Below are 23,008 nucleotides of genomic sequence, written 5' to 3'. Positions count from 1 at the left end.
TCCTATGTATGTATGAATGTTCCTCCCCGTCTTGGAGTTTTCCGAATGAATTAGTGATCCGGATGCAGTATCGATCCTTCCCACGTTTCGCCTCTCATTTACATGGTGTTCCGAGCCTGTTCTTAAAACCACCAATAAAATTTTGCAGTGTTTTTTTTCACTGTAAAAGGGGTGGAAGGTTTAATACGTGGCGAGACGCGTAAATCGGGCTCAACAGTGTCACACTTACACGTAATGATCAAGATATGCATGAATAGGAATCAATGCGCAATAAACGGGACACGTGTATCACACATTCGATTTCGGAAAGTATAAAAAACGAGACCTTGGATACATAAAAATACATCCAAGTTTTTATACGCCATCGCATCTGAAATTCAAGCACGCGGTTCTCGTAAATTTCCATAATGACTGAATCGGGAACGTAAAATTCCCCTGTAATAGGAATTTTTAAGTCTATGATGCAGCTATTTTTTTTATCTAATGAGGGGAATCAACCGCATCAAATATTCCAAACAGTGATATCAGAATGGAAAATATTGAAGATAAATAAGCTCATGTTGTTGTCGATCGGTTCTGCAGAGTTTTGAAGCGTAGCCGATGGCCATGGGTATCACTTGAAAAGATGTTGAATATTAGCGGATAATATCTGTTGTACAACCAAAACGCATACAAAGGATGATTCCAATTAAAATGACCCTCGTACCTCTTTAGAGAGGGAACGTGTAGATGAAACACATGACATGTCGTTAAATGATGATGAGAAAACGATTCTTTGCAACAACAAAAAATTAGTTCCGAAAGTTATCGATAGGCGTTATTATGGCCTAACCAAAACTCATCAGCGAGAAATGATATATGAAAAATAGTTTCGAAAATTAACTCACAAATTACTGTATGAGAATTTTCTTACTGAAGTCTGGAAATTTCACACATCAGAATAGGCATCATCTTTAACCAGTTGCTCACGAGCACTACAGTGCTCACTATTCCACCCAAGTTCAATTTCGTGGCTGTGACCTATTTTGATGGACATGTTGAATGAAAATCCCTAATCGAAGTGCATTCAAGGATTAGCGTATGCGTATTTGAGTTTAGACACATATATAGCAAGCAATCACTACATGGGTATTTGATGGGCATAGACCAGGAGGCTTCAGTATTTCGTGAGCACCATTTATTACCAGTATCGAGGGTGGGGGGAACGACCATGAATCAACTTTGCATATTGAGACAAGAATAGAGTTATTGAATGCAACCCGAATGCGGTTGTTCAATAAGTGATTCCATCTAAATTCGGGAATGCAATGAGCTTGAATTCGGGCGCAAGCAAAGAGCACTCATTGGTGCTTCAGTGCACTCAGTGTGTTTGTGAACAACAAGTTCAAGATGCTTAACATAAGTCGATACTCCGGATTCCAAAAAAAAAATAGTTGTTTTCATTGTTCTGGTAAAACAATTTCACACACACACACACACACAGCTGTGAAGCACGCATCTGTTATTTAATAAAGTTTCTGGATACACCCATATACACACCGGGAATACTTTCTATCTCTCTGTAAGATGTGAAGCGGGGTGTGTTCGGTCCTTCAATGTTCAGGCTGGGGCAACGGCAGCACCATCGCAATCGTCGAATCAAATAACGTTACCTAATGCTCCGAATAAGAATATATTGATTGAAATCATCCGGTAGATTGCGAAGAGGCCTAAACATGTGATTTTCTTTATATGGTGCATATCTGAAATGTGGAGAGCCACGAGAGTGAAAGATAGAACCTGATCAGGTTCTACAGAAAGGCGTATACCATATTTAATTAAGCTAGTTTTTTAGAAACTAGACTAAGCCTGCACTAAAAATCTACTTTCCGTGTCGAGACTGATGTCACGTGATCACTTTCATCGAATTATTTTTGTTACTCTTTCATTCCGATCAAAGTATCGAAGCAATGCTCGATGGAGAATCGTTTCTTTTCCCTTGATGGAGAGTCCAAATTCATGCAAGTAGATATATTTCACATGATAGATAATGTAAACGGACATGTACCATTGATTTCCCCTTTAATATTCTTCTTAATTTCTATCCTCCATAAAAGGATTCTCGGCTCATTGGCTAGATTACCAGCGCCATAATCCACAACGACAATTTCTCAAGTCTCTTAGAACAGCCCCCGCCTCTCCCAACATCGACCTAAAATTCGAATAAAATCTTTTTTTTTTTATTATTCTCCGTGTGCATATGACACGAGCAATAAAACTCCATAAAATACGTTTCAACACGACGAGCGACCCTTCGACGTCGTCTCGTTGGAGAGACATGGAGCGTCTCTATTCTTTGTGGGAACAGTCGTGAAGCACGAGAACAACGACGCACCTCGTTCTACAACGACACACGCTTCTTCTACTGCGGTAATTGCTTTACGAAGCATTGAACAAGGTTTTGTGTCATATTATATATATATTTCTGCTCACCCTCTCTCTTTCTAAGTGTATGAAGGGAACCGTCGCTGAGGTTAGAAGTGGCAGGGGGTGGAGGGAACTTATAGAAGCAAACACGAGTTTATGACAGAGTCCGGGGGAATCGCCTTAACGACCGAACCTCGACAAAATTATAGTCATTTATTCATCGCTCCCATCATCTCCGGCATGATGCCTTTTTTTCCTTTTGGTCTACCCCCATAGCCATTGCTTACAACCACCACTGGATGTCCATTCCTCCCATAATCCATGATTCCTTTTCTTATAAATAAGATCACGCGAACGAAAGATTTGGAGTCACACATAAAAATCCAGTGGCGTAATAACTCAACAGCCAACTCGATGGCGATCTTTCAGTATGTTTGTAGCAACACGATCATGTCCATGTGTCAAAGACGAACTCGAGGCGAGTGTTTTAAGAGAAGGGGGGGGGGGGTTTGGGGCAGTCACAATACTGGCAGTCGTTGCTCGACGACCGATGACATGATTCAAAGCCCCAGTGTCAAAATCGACGGGGGCTCCGTTTTCGACGGGGCCAGAGGCACGTCTATACGATTTGTTAAAGGAGGGAGGTCAGAAATAAGAGAAAGACAGAAATGGTTTTCGAGTGGTGGAGGAGGAGGTATCTAACGGTCCATCGCCCCGCTCTTTCAAATTACGACGGGGTCCTCTCTATGAGAGAGAGGGAATGAGGACCCTCTTGTGAAGATGGCGTAAATCTCCATTAAACCGCTTGGAACACAAAAGTCGAGGGTGGCAAGAGAAGAGGGGAACCGTGGTCAATCACCGATAACGTCTTCACGCTCTAATCATTAGTGACCATTAAGCATATCTTTCTATTCCGGGTGGCACCGTCCCCATTGCTAAGGATACGTAACGACTTTTGCTGAACTCTGGGTGGTGGCGCGTCCACTAAACCAAAACCCCACGTATTTATAGTTCCGATGCATATTGCATTGATGACAAAAGCCATCGATTAAAATCAATTCACCTCATCTTTGATCACCATTTGTGAATCACCTTATTACGAGCGATAACTCTTTCTGGAAAAATGCTACGAGTCATTACTTTGTGCAACGTTTACAGCAGGCGTTTTCAACTTGTTGCTCGAAAGCACGTAAGATTGTTCAACACACTTTGTTGCTCATTGAAGCACCAAAGTGTGTTCAATGATTTTATGATTTGATGATTTTTAATCTATATATTGCCACATCAGCCAAACGTCACATTGAAACAGCGTTCATGTGCAAATTTGACTTGAAGCCCATGACAGAAGTGGAATATTGGGTGCTCTTCTTTTGATGATCAGCATAAACGGTCCTCATGACTTCACGGTTTGATTCCTGAGTATACGAATCCATTTGGGAATTTTCAAAATTTACACTGTGCGTGAATTATCTACCTTAGTTTTTCCTAACTAGATGCCCAGATAAGAGCCCAGAAGAACCTCCAGAACCCCCCCCCCCCCCAGCGGTTTCAAGGGGTCCGTGAACTTCGATGAGAAAACAATTAAAACTTACTGTTCTTACATTATTATGTGCTGAATGTTATTCTGTAGGGAGGTGGGGGTGTGCGAGGCCATCTTGTTGGCAAAGGGGGCTATGGCCTTCGTTTTATCGAAGCAAAGGATCCATGGAACGGAAAAGATTAAGAACCCCTGATCTACCTCTACCTCAGAAATTCTTGCTCATATCTCACCAACTCTTGGTCACCAATTTTGCTAGTGAGTAAGGGACCATCTTAAAGAGTTCTGGTGTCAGGGTTTAACTAGTTTTCAAGCTTCTTAAACCATTTTATATGCCTAAATTATATAAAAATTATAACATGAATGAAATATGAAAATAAAACTATTTGGGAAAAAAGGTTTATTAATTATTAAAATTCTTAATTAATTAATCATTGTTTATTAAAATCTTTAAAATATTTTTATTGGGTTTGTAACGTTTATAGCTGTCAGTTTAAAATTTAAGTACAACAATCAAAACTAAAAATTCCACTGGTTAATTGAACGTGAAAACAAGCGTCCCAAAAAGGGACAATGATAAATAACGGGTTAACTATAATTTATGCATTAAAAATCTTATATATATGCATAGTAATAAAAACCATATACAAATATCTAGGGAGGTTTCTTTTTTACCTGGGTCCACCCGTTGAAACGAAACTGCATCAACACTTTCACAACTGGCCCTGCAGTAGAAAAAACAAAATTAACTGCCAGTTGTAATTTCGTTTCCATTGGTTTGACGATGTGTAGAATTCGCTAATTCAATCACTGCTGGGAAACTGTTACCATGATCTCCACATGCAAGCGTGGAAGGCAGCTCGAAATTTAGATATCGTGACGTCCCCTCAGAAATTCTCATTTCATCTCGTCTCCGCCTACCGCATACAGATGGGCTGATTAGAAAGACCGCCACTTAGGAAATGCCACCACTACTACCAACGATGCTGCCTCTGTCCAAAATTCGAGTGTATGTACATAACAAAAAAAAAGAACCAAGAGGAGGCCATCTTTATACCACACACAGACATCGTCGAGGAGTTGTTCGTCCTTATGGGTGTCATCTGCTCTCACGGCAAACTCTTCTCTTCGGCGGATTGATGGCTTTTAGTTGCGCCTAATAGAATTGCGCCTAAAAACCCCCCTCCCTTCATCTCTAAAGAGAAACCATCAGCTTCAAAAACCTCCACCGAGAGAAATAGAATAAAAATGGAGAGAGCACAAGAGAGTATATAACGCCTGAATCAGATCAGACCATCCATGGCTGCCAGAGAACGAAGGGGGAATGGGTGAGAGAAAGAGAATGAGGTTGAAGAGAGAGTACCTGCGGAATATTTGATTGAGGGTATTCTTTAGCTTCACCACAATGATACCCTCCATATATTCCCTCTCTTTCTTTTATCTATTAACCCTCCTCCGAGTCCCTCCACAAGTGAAACCAACTTTGTGTGTACTGAAAAGAGACTTTTTCCTACTTAATGGTCGATGAAGTAACCATGTCTCATTACATTGACGGAAGGAAGAGCAACTCTCCTCTCTCCATACCATCTCTCTCCTTTTCGATGCTATTTAATTTTTATTTCTTCCAATTGATCAAAGTATACGAAAGGAGACATTTTGATGGCAGTTGGGTAAAAGACCGAAATGAAAAAAAGACCCTAATTCAATATAGGAGTCATTTCGGTAAACTCTACCCTTTTTATATGGAGGCATGACTTGACGATGGGAAATGAAGATAAGGGGCATTAAATAATCCCCGCTTTTCTACCTTTTTTTTCAATGTAGTCTCCTTATGTCCCTACATTTTTTTTTTTGTCGGAATGCCCTGGAACTTAATTGCTGAGACGACGAGACTAAAGCTAAATGTCCCGACTGCTCCTGTTTTAATATAATAAATGTTTTTTACCGGAGAGCGAGCAGATAGAGGGAGTTGGTCCGGTAATTATTCTGGAAGAAAAGAGACGCCGAATAATTAGGCAACTGATGAGAGTCTGGTTAATTGATGCCGATGTGTTATTACCTTTGATGATGATGAGCCAAGAAAAGACGAGGCCGGTGTTTTTAATCGCTCGAAGGGAATGCGAATCACTTTAAATCCATCTACGAGAAATTATCCCACAAACAAAAAAAATATGTAAAGATCGAACCAGGTTGTTTCCAAACACATAATTTGAATAACGCCCTGCAGCGGTCAAAATATGGTTGTCCGTTATGATTATGAGATATAATTAAAAGTCATGTCAAGCAGCTCTCATCTTGAGCGAGTAACGAGGTTGGTTCGAAGTTAACACTTTTGCAACACCCCGCGAGCACCATTTTTAGATCTCGGGGAATCGTCGATTTTGCAAATGCTAATTCATATTCCAAAAGCAAAATTTTCGTCGAAATTGCTTTTTCTTCCTCCTCCATATTTTGATATTATTGTTGTTTTTTTCGGTCTATACGTTTCTAGAATTTTCTAATCGTCGAGAGCAATTTCGTCGTCGCAAGAAATTTTCTTCCGACGGAATTTATTGGTTCGTTTTGTAGTTGTGAGAAAAGAAGTTTCAAGATGGGATCAAATTTTTATATATATAAATTTTCTTTTTTGTGGGTTTCTCAAAGAGATTGGTTCAGAAGTTTCTCCTGCGTTATTCCAGAGTCTAATCACGTCCTTTAGAATCGTAACGAGTCCATCTCGCAGTTTTTGCCGAGACTGGTCCCCAGAGGGCGCTATCTCACTACCAGCACCCCCACTAAAAACGAAAGTGTTTCCAGAAGGCAAAATGTGTATTTTATGTGCGATCCCTCGGGTGCAATGCGGCATTTCGTTCTGGTACAGCCAGTCCGAAAACCATGAAAACTGTTTCCTGTATTTTTATTATAGCCCTATTGCTTGTTTTTTTCCCGCCAAAATAAGAGGCGCAAATAAACCGAATCCCACGCCACTGAAAGAAATGCATTCGGTTTCTTTCACTGGATTGGTCGACCCTCGGACATTTATATACTGCGTCAAAACCAAAGTTCACATGTTAAAGGACTTGCCGCTCGCTTCATTAACTCTTGAAGGAAGAGATTGACTGGTCAGCGAGTCCATTCAATTAAGTAAAAAAAAGAACGGGACATCATTCTTTTTCCCGTTTCACCACATCATTCTTCCACGCCACGTGGTCACTTTTTTCTTCTGAAAAACAACAAAGTCGTCATCTCAAACTGCGTAAGCCTATCGCACGGGTGCTCAACCTTCGGAGACTGGGCCTCTTCATTAGTTTGAAAACGTGTCGCCACTTAGATGATCTCTAAGTCTGCCGCGGGCCACTTATTAATCTGAAACTATGTCGTGGGTCACTCAAATCAGCTGTAAATATACCGCGGATTGCTCAAGTAATCTGGAAATGTGTGCGGGCCATTCAAGTGATGAGAAATCAAGGGCGTCAGAGGTGTTTCGAACCTGTGGGTGTTCGTCTTGGACTTTATATACAAAACTTTGATATCTGAATCAATTCTAGGGATGCTCGGACCAGTGCCACGAGTTGCCGGGGCTGCTCAAGCACCCACAGGAACCCCCGGCTCCGACGTCACTGTCAGCAACTGCACCGTGGGTCACGTTAGTGATCTGCGTGCAGCGAGTCACTTGAGTGCTCCGAAAATGTGTCACGGACAGTTAAGTTCTCTGTAATTGTGCCGCGATCACTAAAGCGATGAAGAACTGCACCGCAAGTCATCAGAGTGATCTGTAAATGTGTCGCGAGTCACCTAACTGATTTGGAAATGCACCGCGAATCACTCAAGTGATCTGTAAATATGCTGCGGGTCACTTAAGTGATCTGGGAATGCCTCGGAGCCACCTTAAGTTATGTGGTTACTGCTGGTCAGTTGATTAATCTGGTGATGTGTCACTCGGTTCATTTTTACAAAAATAGTTTTGGCGTCACGGGCCACATCCAAGGTTTTTACCCCGCGGACTATAGGTTGAGCACGTATGGTCTATCGTGTTACAGTAATTTATATCAGAGATGTTCTCAATTCGTACCATTTCGTCCATCTTGTACCGTATTTACTCGCATTGAAGAGTCCTACCATTTCATGGAATAAAATCGGGAAAGTAAAAGCAATGTTTCGATTTCCCATTATATTTGGCTACTACTACTACTACTACTCAACCGAACATGCACCTCGTTTACGTTCCTCTACGGAATTTCTAACGAACTGGTACATGCCGAAATGTTCGTGTACGTGATTTGAACCTAACGTGAAGATTGTTTCTGTATGTAATGTTTTTCACGTATTATATCTGACTATATATAAAACTAGAAGAAAAACAACACTATGGAAACCATTAATAGTACAATAAATATATCGATGTTTCACCATAGTCTTTAAAGACGAGTACAATTAGAAACACTCTCTCTTCGAGTCGAAGGGTTGGGTCGAAATTCCGTAAAACCGAATTTATTTTATTTTTGTGCGTTTTCTGGTAGAGACATACGACTTGTACACCACTCACGCCGCTCAAATGAGCTAAATCGGGCATGTAGGGTGTTTCTAAGCTCCATTAGTAAAGATAATAGTGAGTATTTTAGCGGTCTCCAAAACTTATTCCTCCCAACCAATTGTCTCAGGAAAAAAAATTCCCATTTAACTCAAACCCGTGCAGAGCTTACCTATACAATCCTAAATTGCACCTGAAGCTTCAACAAATCCCATTGGTCCATTCTAGCCCCCCCCCTCCCCCACTTAAAGGGTGATTTACATAGAATTTTCACTGCTTGCTATTTTTCCCCCACATAGACATAATTTCCTTTTTCACATAATGACAATGCCTGTGACACATGAAGAAGCCAAAAATCATATTCACTCAAAAAGACTTGTTTCGATTTTTATCGAAACGTATGGCATAGATATATAAGTTACGGTAAATGTGATAATTCCAGTTATTATGCATAATTGTCGAGCATTTTGGTAAGTTTGATAAATGTCCCTAAATTTATAGCTTTTACCAGCGATTATGCATAATACCCAAGCGTCGCGACTTTAGTAAACATGATAAATTGTACTATATGATATGCTATACATGTATTGTATCATTATTTGGAGGTACGATCGTAACCTTTGTTATCGTTATATCGGGGTCTGACTATATTCATCACACATACTAGGCAAATTTGGAATTTTTTTCATATTTATAAAATTTACCAGTTACACTAGGATATTGTGCTTAATCACAGATAAAGGCGATAAATCTCAAGTATTTATCAAATTTACAACGGCACTTGATTATTATGCATAATTTCCGGTAAAAGTGACAATTTTTTAGTTTTAAGAAATTTACCCACGACGCTTGGATATTATGCTTATTCGTCGGTAAAAATGGCAAATTTATCAAACTTACCGGGAAGATTAGTAATTATGCCTGTATCATAATATAACCGGTAATATATAACCGGTTATTATGTATAATAATCGATTTTTCACATTTACTGTTACATATGCACCAGTTTTTTCAACAGAATTTCCGCGTGAAAAAATACTATATCGGGATAGCAGCTTGAACAGTGGAAAAAATAATGATAATCCGTGTATATTATACCATCTCAATACGAATTAAGTGTTTGTGTATTTAACGAAAAGGACCAGTTTATGGTCAGATGATGCTGAACGAATATTCCATATACAGTGTCCAATGGAAAATCTGTATTCACGTCTCTACTTTTGATTAAAGATGTCCCTGACTTCAAACGTTAGACCTATGTATGATTAAGTGAACATAGCTTATCTACTAAAAATGATTACAGCGCCTCATTGACAAAATAAGGTAGTTGATTAATCTAAGAGCCCCCTCCCTTACACGGGATATTCAAATCGAATTTGAGTAGCCTTAACTGGAGAGTCGAGTTGCTCGTTTTCCCTCACACAGCGATACTAAACGAAAAATCTCAATGCAAATGAGTAAAAATGAAGCAGTATTTAGTTCACTTCCTTATTTCCCTGTGCATTATGAACCGAGGAAGGAAAAAAAATAAAATTTTCAGTGGCATTAGCAGCGATTAAGTATATATTTTATTATGGTTATAAATTATTATCATCCTACACCATTATTTCTGCGAAAAAAGGATAAATAGAAAAAAATTATAGTTGCATCCATCCCCCCCCCCCCACGTCCTTTAGCAGGGCCCAATGCTGAAATGTTTAGTGGGGGCCCCAAAACCAAACTTTTCTCGGTAGTAGTGAATTTATAGTATGAAACAAACAAAAAATGATAGTAATTACTTTGGACCCCTAGGGCTGAATCATTGTCAGCCCCCACCCTTGTGGGGGGGGGTCATGAGTACATTGACAATAACATTTATCGTACAGTATTCGACACTACCAATTCCTTGCATTCTACGAAATTAGAGAAGAGACTTAACAAGAATTAATAAATCAGCTGAGATTCCTGATGAGTGACTGTCAAGAATCTGTAAAGTAAGTCAAATTCACACACGTTGTAAATATCCATTATTTTGAGCTGGTGGTAGTTCTATAAAATGAAGGATCTTCATTTCGATAAGAACAGACCACGTTGTTACCGTACCGAGAGAAAAAACACGAATGTTTATCTTGGAGGAGGAATGGAGTTTTTGCTACACACACACGCACGTGTGTGTGCATGACCTATATTTATATTACACGCATTCCAGTTGAGGAAGATTATGGGGGGGGCAGGGGCGTAGCCAGAAATTTCGTTCGGGGGGGGGGGGCCAAAGTGATAGAACAATGGATTTGGCCATCTTTTTCCCTTTTTTCTTTCGGTCATTTTCTCACATTTCGGGGGGGGACCAGACCCCCCCAAGTCCCCCCCCCCTGGCTACGCCCTTGATGGGGGGGCTGCATCAAGGAGCATTTCTTTTAAAAATACAAGCTAAATCCGATGCGTCGTCACCATCGTACAGCCTAGACCGACGAAAACAAACACGAAGAAATATTATGGAATCGCGCTATAAATATGTATTTCGACTAGCACGCCAAGTCATCAGTGACTCCGTCGCGTCGGATATTTGATCGCCAACACACCAATATCCATGTATGAGGAGCTTCATAGAAATATGCGTGTTCGATCCTCTAGATAGGGAGTCTCCTATCAGTTGCCAGACTTTCGTATCCCCATATGAGGAGGCCCTAACTCACTGACGACATAGTAATGGAAATATATTATATGAAAAATAAATGAATTTTTAAAAATGATCCACGAGTATATATAGACACGAATAGAAGAACCAACATTTTTTTTTTCTGAAAAACCGTGACCAATGACTTCTGTTTTTCAAGATTTCATTGATGATGATACGGATAGCCACAAAAAAATTCCATATGCGATTACACTACGCTGCATATTATAGGATGATGCTTCTCTCAAGAATAGTGAAATTTTCATTTGCGGACTACACCAACGTGGATTTTGGACAAGAAGTTACAGTAAAACAATCTTGTTGCATTACATGAAAGGCTTGTGACATACATAAGCATACTTAGGAATTGACTCACAATGGACAGAACCAGCTGGAAAGCACAACCAGATAACGCAGCTGGAAAGAAAGTGAGAAAATAATCTTTCAAAAAAGTCGTAGTAAATTGTTACAGAGGCTTTTTATGCATTAATTTCAATGACATTTTTCATAACTTCGAAGTTCAATCACCACCATTCAACTGAAATTGGAGCGTAGTCAGATGTTACACTTCCACTAGGTTTTAATAGAATTACTATGCGTTTATCTCAAACTCAAATGAGCATAGTGCTAAGCCCAGAATACAACGTGAACGAGGAGTGCAGTTGAGAACTCGTAAGCGCGATATCGGACCCAAACATCGAGCACTCTTTAGTGCAGTCTATACCGCTTAATATGATCACATCGAGACTCAGGGTTTATATCAACAACCGAATGATAATTTTATCCGAAAAAGTCCCGTTTGCAAGTACGATGACCATATATCCCGTTTAGTTGAACAGGACGTATGGCAAACCGGTATTGGTAAAACGGGACAACTCTGTTTTTCTTTCTCTCATAATTGGTAGAAAAATGTTCAATCTCGTTTCCATGTTTTTTAAATTCTATTCTAAAAAGAGGACATTTTTTGTCCTTGGGCTAAAATCCTGCTTTGTGTTATTCAGCCATTGCGAGGCGTTAGACTGCAACTGTTTAATGTATATCACGAATTATGATTTTTTTTAATATGCACGCTACGTTTCATACCTGATACAAGATCCCTTGAGAAAATCTCTCGAAAAAAGAAATTTGAACTTGGTCAACTGTAAGAAACTGTTCAAGAACTGAAGGAAAGGACTTTTGTTTCGTCATAAGCAGCTCCAGACGTATATGGATCACAGGGAATACTATGAACTGATTACGACATCAAATACGGAAATATTTGCCAACAAGGGAGGGAATGAAGACCACCTTCTGGGCCCCTATACAGTCTTGCAGACTGAAAACGATAACTTACAGGGAAAAAATAATTTTGTTAAAATTTTAGCTTCAAAATGCGCAAAAAAAAATTTAGATGGGAAAAAAATTGATAACATTATCCGATGTCCCAATAACTACCAACGAATTTTTCCCATATTATATCAGCCCGTTCTTTGCAAAAGTGATAATAATACCAAAATTGTACGAGTAGCATTATCCGTGATTCTGATAAGCGGCATTAATTGTATTTCCATGAGTACCGCGGTGTTCTCTTGCAATAGAGTTTTGATCGCTATTCAAATCAACAGCAACTTATATGTACTACTGGACGCACAGTGCATAATAAGATACCTTCTTTTAGGACAAACTTTATATTAAGTTATTTCCGAAGTTTTTTTTTTCCAGAATCTTTAGTGGTTGGTGTGTGTCCTTCTGTTCATCCGAAATAAATGTCAAAGAGACTAAATATTTTTTTTTCCTTAGCGAATGTGTAGTTGGACGAGAGAATGGCTTCCGCGGCTCGTTTCCTCCGTCGAAGGTCATATAATCATCGTATGAAACTCTCTAAACTCGATCATAGAAAACATTGGAATCACCGCAGTGGGTCATTTAGGGGATATGGGTTTAGATCCTCTCTCGTAAGAGGAAGAGATAAAAACACGCACAAACGACCACTTGCAGCCAAGAGAAACAGCCTCGAGAACGGTTACACTTTTACAGCTTCATCAAAAATGGCCTGCCCGCCTTCATACAGCACATACGAGTTATACAGATATAAGAGTACATACACTTCGCAGTTATACGACGAAACAAAAACGATATAATCTCGCTGCCTTTTTGGGGTTTAGACTTGTCAAGAAGTAATTGGCAGTAACTGCGTTCGAATAGCCTCTCGAATGGCCAAACTCCAGACATATCAAACGTTGCAATAATCCTTTTTGTTCGCCTTTGTATGTGTGTTCGTGAGGAAGCCCTAAACGACGAAATTGAATGAACGTGATCATTCCGGCGTCGGTTCTTTTTCCTTTAGCGAAGCATGTTCCGAGGTTCTTCATAAAAAGAGTGGTTTTATTCGAGGAAAAAAAGTGAAAAGTTTCCCGTCTTTTCAATATTTCTCACTTAGAAATTAATTACAAATGAAAAAAGAGGCATTTTCCCCAAAACCTAAATATTAGAATGCAATGTTGCGCATTCATTTATCATTCAAACAATTGCATTATCTCAAACTTTGCATCTGAATTTTCTGGTCTGTCTTTGAGGAATAACTTGCAAAAGGCTGAAACAATTTCCTGCGTCGATGCGAAGGCATTTATTTCATCTACGCCACAGTTGCCCAGACTTTTTGGTTTTGCCACCCCTTTTTCAGAAATTTTATTTCCCTACCGTTCACCAACATCAAACAAAACATAGGACCCTTTACTATGCCCATGGCTTGTAATGCCCCTCGGATCATTCCATCATCCCCCCCCCCCCTCAGGGTGCGATATTACCCACTTTGGGAAACACTAAGCTACACATTTCATTACGTGAACCTAACTCATTTGCATCACAGCGCTACTCCCTCAAAAATCTAATGTAGTCAATTAACAATTAGTTCGTATTACCATCAATAACGAAAATAATAATACATTCACTAGCCACAACAAGCAATTGGCCCAGCTCGGGTGCTGTATAAAAAAAGCCCCTCCCCCACCCTCGAATTTGTGAGAATTCCCTGCGAAAAATTTAAACATTTCATAATCTCCCCCCTCCCCTCTGTTGTCTTTCATGTGCTTCATGTGATTTTCATACTTTATTTTGAATATATTTATCGCCTGACAATTGATCACCGCAGATGTCAAACGACTCCAACCCTTAACCAACTTGAGAAAACGGCTCCTACGGACCAAGTGTTACGCATGTGACAAATAAAAAAAGGTGAAATTTTTAAATATTTTATATTTTAGTCAAATTTAATATTAAACAATTGCTCAAATTATTTGCGACAAAAATAAAATCAGTGTTTGAACTTATTTGAACGAAAGGTAAAAGTGGTTAATACTGTAAGTGCGTGCCGGCACTTGCAGTGCTTACCATCTTTACCTTTCAATTATTTGAACCCAGTTGAATTATAACTTCTAAGTATTTTTCTTTTAACCCCCCTCTCTCTCTCAAGAAACACTCTCAAATTATTTAAAATTTGGAAAAAAATTTTTGCACGTTCGATGCATCGTTGCCGCAAGCGGATTAAATCCGCCACATTAAATCACATATTGAACTCTCGACCATTATGTCAGGGCATATGTGCCGGGAATGTACCATCTCCTAAGCCTTGAAGCGCACTTGGTCCAAAGTTAAGGGGACCGGTTCGTAATTCAATTGGAATTTCGCCAGTAAAATTTTTTTTTCTAAGACTAAAAAAGAAGCATAGTTACAAGATTATAATTGAGGACAAAGAACTTACAGAAATGAGTGATCTACAAAAATTTGCTTTAAACAAAGAACTCAAATCAGAACTGTGGAACGAGACAGATTAGTGCATTAATGAATTTTGTTCCATCTTAGGTGGCTCTGGATTATTCTTCACTAACCGTACTCAAAACATTTTTGGTGTTTAGAACGACAGTGTAGAAACTAACTCTTTCTTTCCCTCAAAGAGAGAAACAGAGAGAGAGAGAGAGAGAGATAAATATTAATGACTCTAGCTGTTCCCCAAGGCTTCCCTCGCGTAGATGTATATACAAATACAAATACAAATACAACGCCACAACAGGCAAAATGCCCAACGAGGTGGCTGAGAAAAAGATGCCCATAAAAATATGGATGTCATATGTTTCAAAAATACAGCAACCCAATTAAAAATGCAATTAACACAAATTACAAACAATATATACACATGATAAAATATTATACAATGCCCATAAAGAATACTTATGGTTGTCTTATTCTAAGTATGGATAGAGCTTCTCGATTTACCCCAACATGTTTATCGTATTTCTTTTTAAACGTGTCAATTGTGTTACAATTTACTACCTCCGGGGGTAAGCTATTCCATTTATTAACAACCCTATTAGAGAAAAATTCCCTGCGACACCATAACCTTGCATTGTCCCTCACCAATCAATACTGGTGTCCCCTTGTAAAAGCAGTCGATTGGCGGTGTACTAAAAGTTCATGGTCCATCCATCCTATCCTAATAGGCAATCTGAAAATTACTCGGTGATGATTCCCTCATTTGAAGACTTCATGACCCAGTTGAGGGATGAATTTTCAGAAATCTTGTCTGTACATATGGATAACTTACATTATGAAATATAATACTGAACGAGTTTCATATTTATAGCTTCAGCGCTTTCGGCTCGGTCTTAATTACCTCATATAACCTTTGAACTGCCTTATGAAACTCCCCCCCCCCCCAGAGGTGAATTTAGAAAAAATACTTCTTAGTGACTCTGTAGGATAGATTTTAAAATAAAAACACTGACCAAATTTCATATTTATAGCTTCAGTAGTTTCGGTTCGGCCTACTTTTTTTGTTACCTTTGAACTCCCTTAGGGGTTGAATTTTAAAAAACTCTTAAGTTAGTCTTTATGTCATGAAATAAAACCGTTGATTAAATTTCATGAATATAGATTCGATGGCGGCTTGGCGTGATTTCTCTACGTTATCTTTAAACCCTCTTTCAAAAAAACCCGTTCTTAGTGAATTTTGACGTCATAAAATGAAACTACTGACAAAATTTCATGTTTAAGCTTCAGTGGTTTGGGCTCGACGATTATGGATCCGTCAATCAGTCAGTCAGGACAGGTTATTTTATATATACAGATTAAAAAATTTAGAAAGAGAGAGAGATGAGAGCACACATAGATAATTCACTTTATAGTGAATCACTAAGAAAATTTTCCTTCTTAATAGTTGTCCCACAAATCATTAACAAAATCACAAACACCATGACAAACTGACACCATAGACATGGTTTTCCCTCCTTCGGTTTTGTTCCTAAATATTGCGCTATATGAAGAGATGGTATTTTTTGGCCTGAAATATACTGAGAAAAGTATATTTCAGGCCGAATTCTTTCTTAGTATATTGCGCTATACATTACACAGCATTTTCTTCTATCAAGTTTTATCAAGTTTTGAATGGTTGTCACATTCTTAAAATGATGGGGGATTTTTTGTACAAAAATCCATTTATTTTATTCATTTGTTCATACAATAGTGTTCGTCTGAAGCCTATACAAGGACTCATTACACATAAATGTTTTCAATGCTCTTCTTCTCCTATCTATGACTGCGCAACCCAACGCAGATTTCTGAAATCACTTCATTGTTGTTTCAACCCCCGAGAAAAACAAGTGCTTTTAATCCAAGGGTAGTCCAAATTCACTAAAAGTGGTTCTTGAGATGGCCTACCTACACACCACTGCAGAACTCCTAAAGGAAGTGTTTCGTAATGAAGCATAAATTATAATGAAAGGTATTATGATTTCGGCTGTGTCACAGCTGGTGTCCTTTGTTCCTTCGGTATTTGACCAAAGAGGTTCTCCCAATGAGTGCTAAATTAAAAACACTTTCCCCTAGAACAGTAAATCCTAAATGATGCACGCGGTGCCTCAGGGTTCTATGAAATTAGTTGTCAGTCTCGTAAGCAGAAGTGCTGCTAGATATGTAAAAAATTCTAATCTTATTGCTAAGGGTGCCACAAGCATAGATGTTTGGAAATGTCTTAGAGATGAGGATTGTAGTGATTTCCGAAGGTTCTGCCGCAACACTATAAGGTTCCGTGAGATACATTGGGAATAAAATCCTAGTAATAATTCTGTGATTTTTGAAAACTGCGTCACGGTAATTTAAGATGAGTTCAATTCCTGAGTATTTCAAGATCACACAGAAGCACTGCAAAATGTTTAAAAATTCCCAAGGGTACCACAAACTTGAATATTTTGGGAATTCCTAGGGTTAGCCTCTCGGAGATTATTTTAGGGATTTATATATTTCGGAGATTTAAAATCGTAGAAGCAGAATGTTTTTACTCTGCTGTGTGTGCTTTTCCGTGAATTTAACTTATGCTTATGATAAGTATAACCATTATTTTAACCTTCAAGATAATGAGAATGAAAATCAAGAAGTTTCTGAAATGTATACAGTGAAACCCCTCTTAACGGTCACCCCTCTTTGATGGCCAAATAATATTATTACTTTTTTCAGAACTCTCCAACAACAACAACCCTTTTTTTAGTCACTCCTTTTTTATGGATGAATGTCCGATCGGTATCCGCAAAAGATAGGTTTTGCTGTGAATTGGAACAGAGTATCATAAACTAATATGGAAATTTAGAAAATTCATTCGTGTCAATAAATAGCACATTTAAGAAAGAGTTGGGTTTTTTTTTAAGGATTGCGTAATTCATTCTGAACCTTCTTTAATGCTTCAGCATTTTCATGTTCCGCTAGTTTCTGAACAACACCTAGAGTTTTCGAGAAACTCGAATGTGTTCCGCATACGTATATAAATAAAATATCAAAACAACATCACGTCTACAAAAAAATCTTGAAATGTTCGAAAAATCCACATAATAAGAACAATGTGTTATTTACACCGACAACCACACCCATCCATTTCCGATATTAGTGCTTGCAAAAGACAAGAAAAAAAGTAAGAGGATTCAACTAAGCTTAAGAAGAAACTTTTGTTGACAGTGATTGATGAACGAAGAAAGAATCCACAAGAAATAGACAAAAAAAAAGCGTTTGTGTTCTTTAAGTGCTCTCGAGAAGAAGTTTATTGAGAGTTTAGCGTTTGGTTCTCGATATGGTTTCGATCTTGTCCTTCGCTTTTATTCCCTAAAGACGCGCACCCAGACTTCTTTATAAATCCTAACCCATTCGATTGTCATTAAGAACATTCTCTTCGGCTAGCTCCTTATGGTATACTCCTCTGCTGTGTTTCAAACTTCGAAATAATCCGAGTTTTATTTATAGGAAATTAGAAACTACAGGTGTATTGAATTCTCCTCACTGGAGAGTAATTCGCGAGCAAAAAGTAGACGTAAAGGGAGGGGCCTCGTGGATAGCAACAAATCTCATTTTTTAAGAAACTGTAGCGAAGGGGATCTTCAACCTTTTAGACATTGCGAGTAGAACTGAAATTTCCCACGAAGTCCGCAGGGCAACCAATCAACCTGAGGTATTAAGATAGAATATTCATATTTGCAGTGTTTTATCTCAACAGAAAAGTCAACAGGTACCCAAAATAATAGAAGACTTCCTTTATTCTAAAATTACACCTTTTATTGATTGTAAAATTACCTATTTCTACTGGACTTCTTTTAATCATTCTGAAATTACTTCAACTAATTAATTTACAAATCTGTAATTATTTATTCCGGAAACTCTGTAATACAGAATATATTACTTTCATTAATTTTGACATAATTTCTTTCAATAATTCGGGAATTATTATTTTTATCAGTTATGAAATAGTTTTTATCGCTAATTCCAAAATTATTTCTTTCAAAAATTCTGAAATTACTTTTTGATGAAGATATTTTTCAGAATTTCTGTGAATTCTGAAGGTAGATATGCTTTTTTAGATGCTGAATTTTCACCCAAAAACTGTTTGAGCCTCATGCTCCGTCTCTCACTGGCCTGTTGATGTAATCAAAATCTGTTTTCTTAATCGTCTGTCTTCAATGTTCTTACCATTTTCTAAAAATGGTCGGCGGGCCACGGCAAAAAGTGCCGAGGGCCATATGTTGAAAATCCCTGCTATAACATGAAAAAATATACAGGATATTCTGTTAATGGACCGACAAACTCAGAGCGTTGTTAGTAGACATCAAGAGGAACAAAAATTGCAATGGAACATGGTGTCGCAAACCACGTAGAGAGGGTGAAAATCGCGAAAACGCATGCAGGTTTCGATGTCACGCTGTAAAGGCAAAAAGTACAATAGTAACTACAAAAACCTTTATTTGATTAATTATTACAAGAGTCGTTGAAAGTGGTGGCCGCTGACGTCATTGCACAGTCTACAACGACGTGAAAACGATTCCTGGACGCACTCTATAATACCAGGTATGCTTTTGATGGCTGCCGCAGCGACGACAATCCGCGCTATGAGATCCTCCGGTGTGGCCACAGGCATCGCATAAACGCTCATTGACATCTGCTCGACCGTAAATCAGATGCATATCAGCGTATTCCTCGTTCGTGTAATCAGCTATCACGATACTCATTAGAACAGCCAACACTAACTACTACACGTGCTTACTACCACAATAGCGCTGATTTACGTCGCCCGCCTTGCGGATCCTACCCCAGCGCATGCGTTTCGCGATGCTGCTTTTGGTGATTTTTACCTTCTCTACGTCGTCTGCGACTGCGACACCATGTTTCACTGTAATTTTTATTCCTCTTGATGTCTACTAATCGTCTAACAACCCTCTGATTTTGTTGGTCCATTAACAGAACACCCTGCTTTTGATGGCTTCTAGCTATATATTATATGCTAGCTTTTTTTTTTTTTTTTCCATACCGAGCACAACTCAGGTCTATTGCCATAGGCAATTTACTACCTAATGAGTTGTGCCGGAGGTGTAAGTGCGTGTACCTAACAATCTGAGTGCGTATCTAGTGTTGTGTATGATTTTTCAGTGCTGCCATCTATATCTCAGAAGTGAAGTGAGTGATGTGTAGTGACTGAATATTTGTACTGTTTGTAGGACTGTTGCTCTCTGTGGCGAGACTTTTTAACGGGGAGATCGGCTCGCATTTGCGCCTTGAAGTTGGGAACCACAGAAAACCAACTTCAGCCGACCACCACTGTGGTGACGGTGGGGCTCGAACCCGGGTCCCCGCGATGCGAGTCCGTCATTATGACCACTCGACCACCGCAGCAGCATTATATGCTAGCTATACATTAGCTAGATTGCTTTAATACAGTGGACTCTATAATTCAACCGTGCTCTAGTCTGGTCTGTCCACTAGTTTTCCAGCCGGGCTTTCATCGCGTGTGGAAGAGAAAATGTTTTACTACTTTTTCTCTAAGGTTTGACTTAGATATGAGGGTGCCCTGGGGCAAAGTATAAATTACGGGTCCCCATGTGTAAATCTGGCCCTCCACCTGTCTATGTACAGATGTTTACGTTATTTAAATGAATGGTTTTTAATCCGGCATAACCCTGGTCTGATACGTGCCGGATTAGTAAGAGTCTACTTTATTTCAAAACATGTGTCTATAATGGAAACAACTAAATAATTTACGGTCGCGCACCTTTGGGGATTTAAAGATTCGAATTTTAAACTTCTTGCAGCACACCTGCCCGGTTTCTAGAAACTTCACTTGCAGCCTAAAGTGCCGTGACACACTTGCTGAGAATCACAACTACATTACGACTATCAATATATCTATATACTGTATATATTGGCATGTCTATACTTTTCCTTTTGCAAACCTCACTTCAGATTCCGGAAACTACGCGAACTTATTAGGCTGAAAATTAGATTAATAACTCATTAATTGAATAATAATTATTATTAGTAGTATTATTATGGAGAAGATTATAATAACAAAGAAGGACTCAATATTATTGTAAAGGTCTTGAGACGAGAGAAACAGGTACAAGAGTAACTCAAATTAGGGCACCTTGATTGATCTCACCATCTGGAAATTACTGATTTATAGAAATCAGCACATAATGTTTTTCTTCTAGGCATTGACCACGGAAGTGCAGCCTGACGATCGAGTGGTTAGGGAAAGTACCTCTGACTATGCAGGTTTGGGTTCAAATCCCGGTTCGGGCATGGATGTTTACTAACAATAACAAATTCCCTGGACAGAAGATCATACGGATCTCTTGGGAATGCGTGAGAGGATCAAGATTTAAAAAAATTGTAACGATAGTAGGATATGAGGCAAGTTCTACGTGTTTCGCAGGGAGTGTTAAATGTTTATAATGAATAAATAAATTAGCAAAAATATAAGACTTCTCATACTAAGAAACTTGCCCTTGACATTATTTGTAATTATTCACTGAAATATTTTGTGTTCATCATTATAGATCCATGTTGATCTCTTGATGAATTTCTTTTTCCCCTTATCATACAACACTTCGCCATCATTAATAGTTCTTTTCAAAAAACAAAACGAGAGGATTTATGGAAATGTAAAAAGCAATCAATGACACATCGTCCACGATATTTCTTATTCAGGCTGTTGAACAGTCTCTACTTGAGGAGAAGACCTTTCAATTGCCTTATTTTGAGGACTTGAAGGAATCGACTAGGAGTGGAGGCTTGAGGCCTCCTTCTAGGCTTGCACCTTCTCGTGGTGCAGTCTGTAAGTAGTCATGTTTAAATCTGTTGGAAGAATGGGCTTCCTCCAACTCGCACTGACCAGCGTGGAGGACTATGGCCAAAAACCCTCTAAAAATAATAAAATTTATTGGATACCTGGAAGGTTGTGTTATGAGATTCATTCAGTAAATAAAGAAATTTTGTCATTTCATCTATAGACCTTGTGAAATAGATTAATTTAATGACAAGTTCAGGTGATTCGATTTTTCTATCACTTAGTGAGAAGAAATCGGTCGCAATTGTAATTTATTTTAAAAGAAACTGTATTTTGTTTCTGCAAAGTACGGCACAATTGAAATACTAGAACATGCCTTATGCTTTCCTTACTTCTCACTTCAGATTCTGAAAGCTATATAAGTAAACTTATTCTACGGTGGTTATCCAACGTACGTGTGAATCATTAATTGAATAAGAAGAAGAATGTAATTGGCATATAGGAAGTTATAATAGTGAAACGGAACTTGATAGATTACTCGAAAGGCATCGAGACTGAATATAAACAATTGCAGAGTGTTTGGAAATGCCATTCAATAAGATCAGTGATTTAAATTTGCTCCCTATCTATGATTCAGTTAAATGACAGATATGATTTGTGCCGAGATCCATTCAAAACAGAGAAGCGACACGTTTTTCTGAACGTGTACATGAATAGACACTACGTTGAGCAAGTAAAATTCTATTATCCTCGAAAATTGTATGGAAATGAAGTATTTACCGAGGGGTAGAGAGAGAATCGTGATTAACCGAGGGGGAAATGTCTATGCAAAGTGAATGCAAATGAAATAAGCAAAAAGAAAAGCCACTTACGTATTGAATCAGCAGCAGAGGAGAGATTCCGCCGTTGAGCACAAGAGCAGCTGATGCATCGACCGCCAACACACAAGCTTCGATTCTACTAAACACAACGACATTCAGCCAGCACAATTTACTCTCGCAAGTTTGCGTTCGATCACGCGACGTCATTTCGAGCTCTTCCAATGGGATCGTCAGAAACGGGACGAAGCCACGCCTACATGTTGCTCGACCGCCAACTTCAACCGAACAACTTTCTCACAATACAAAACACTCTTTCCTCTCTTCTCCTGTTTTTTTCCCCCCTGAAAATTCTAATCCATCCAATCTTCCTCTTTTCAAATTTCCTTGCGTTTTATGCTCCACCATCATAAAGAAATTCCCCTTTTCATTTACATTTCGAAAACAAATGTATAGAATCATATTCGAGTTGTGAAGAAAATCTCGTTCCGTATCTTAAAAATAATTTTTA

General features: G+C 38.7%; 1 long non-coding RNA gene across 1 annotated transcript in view; it reads right to left on the bottom strand.

Annotated features, from left to right (window-relative positions):
* Positions 1-22,626, bottom strand: part of LOC149081606 (uncharacterized) — a 44,120-nt gene extending 21,494 nt beyond the window's left edge. Inside the window, exon 1 of the long non-coding RNA XR_016193277.1 lies at positions 22,552-22,626. This is a non-coding gene — a long non-coding RNA (uncharacterized LOC149081606). The remainder of the gene's footprint in view (positions 1-22,551) is intronic.
* Positions 22,627-23,008: the final 382 nt, after the last annotated feature.

Source organism: Pholcus phalangioides, unplaced genomic scaffold, assembly GCF_987345545.1.
Source record: "Pholcus phalangioides strain wild (caught in Gottingen) unplaced genomic scaffold, Ppha-v1.0 ptg000009l_1, whole genome shotgun sequence".
NCBI lineage: Eukaryota > Metazoa > Arthropoda > Arachnida > Araneae > Pholcidae > Pholcus > Pholcus phalangioides.
Note: the sequence above shows the minus strand (reverse complement) of the source record. Positions and strands in the feature narration are given on the sequence as shown.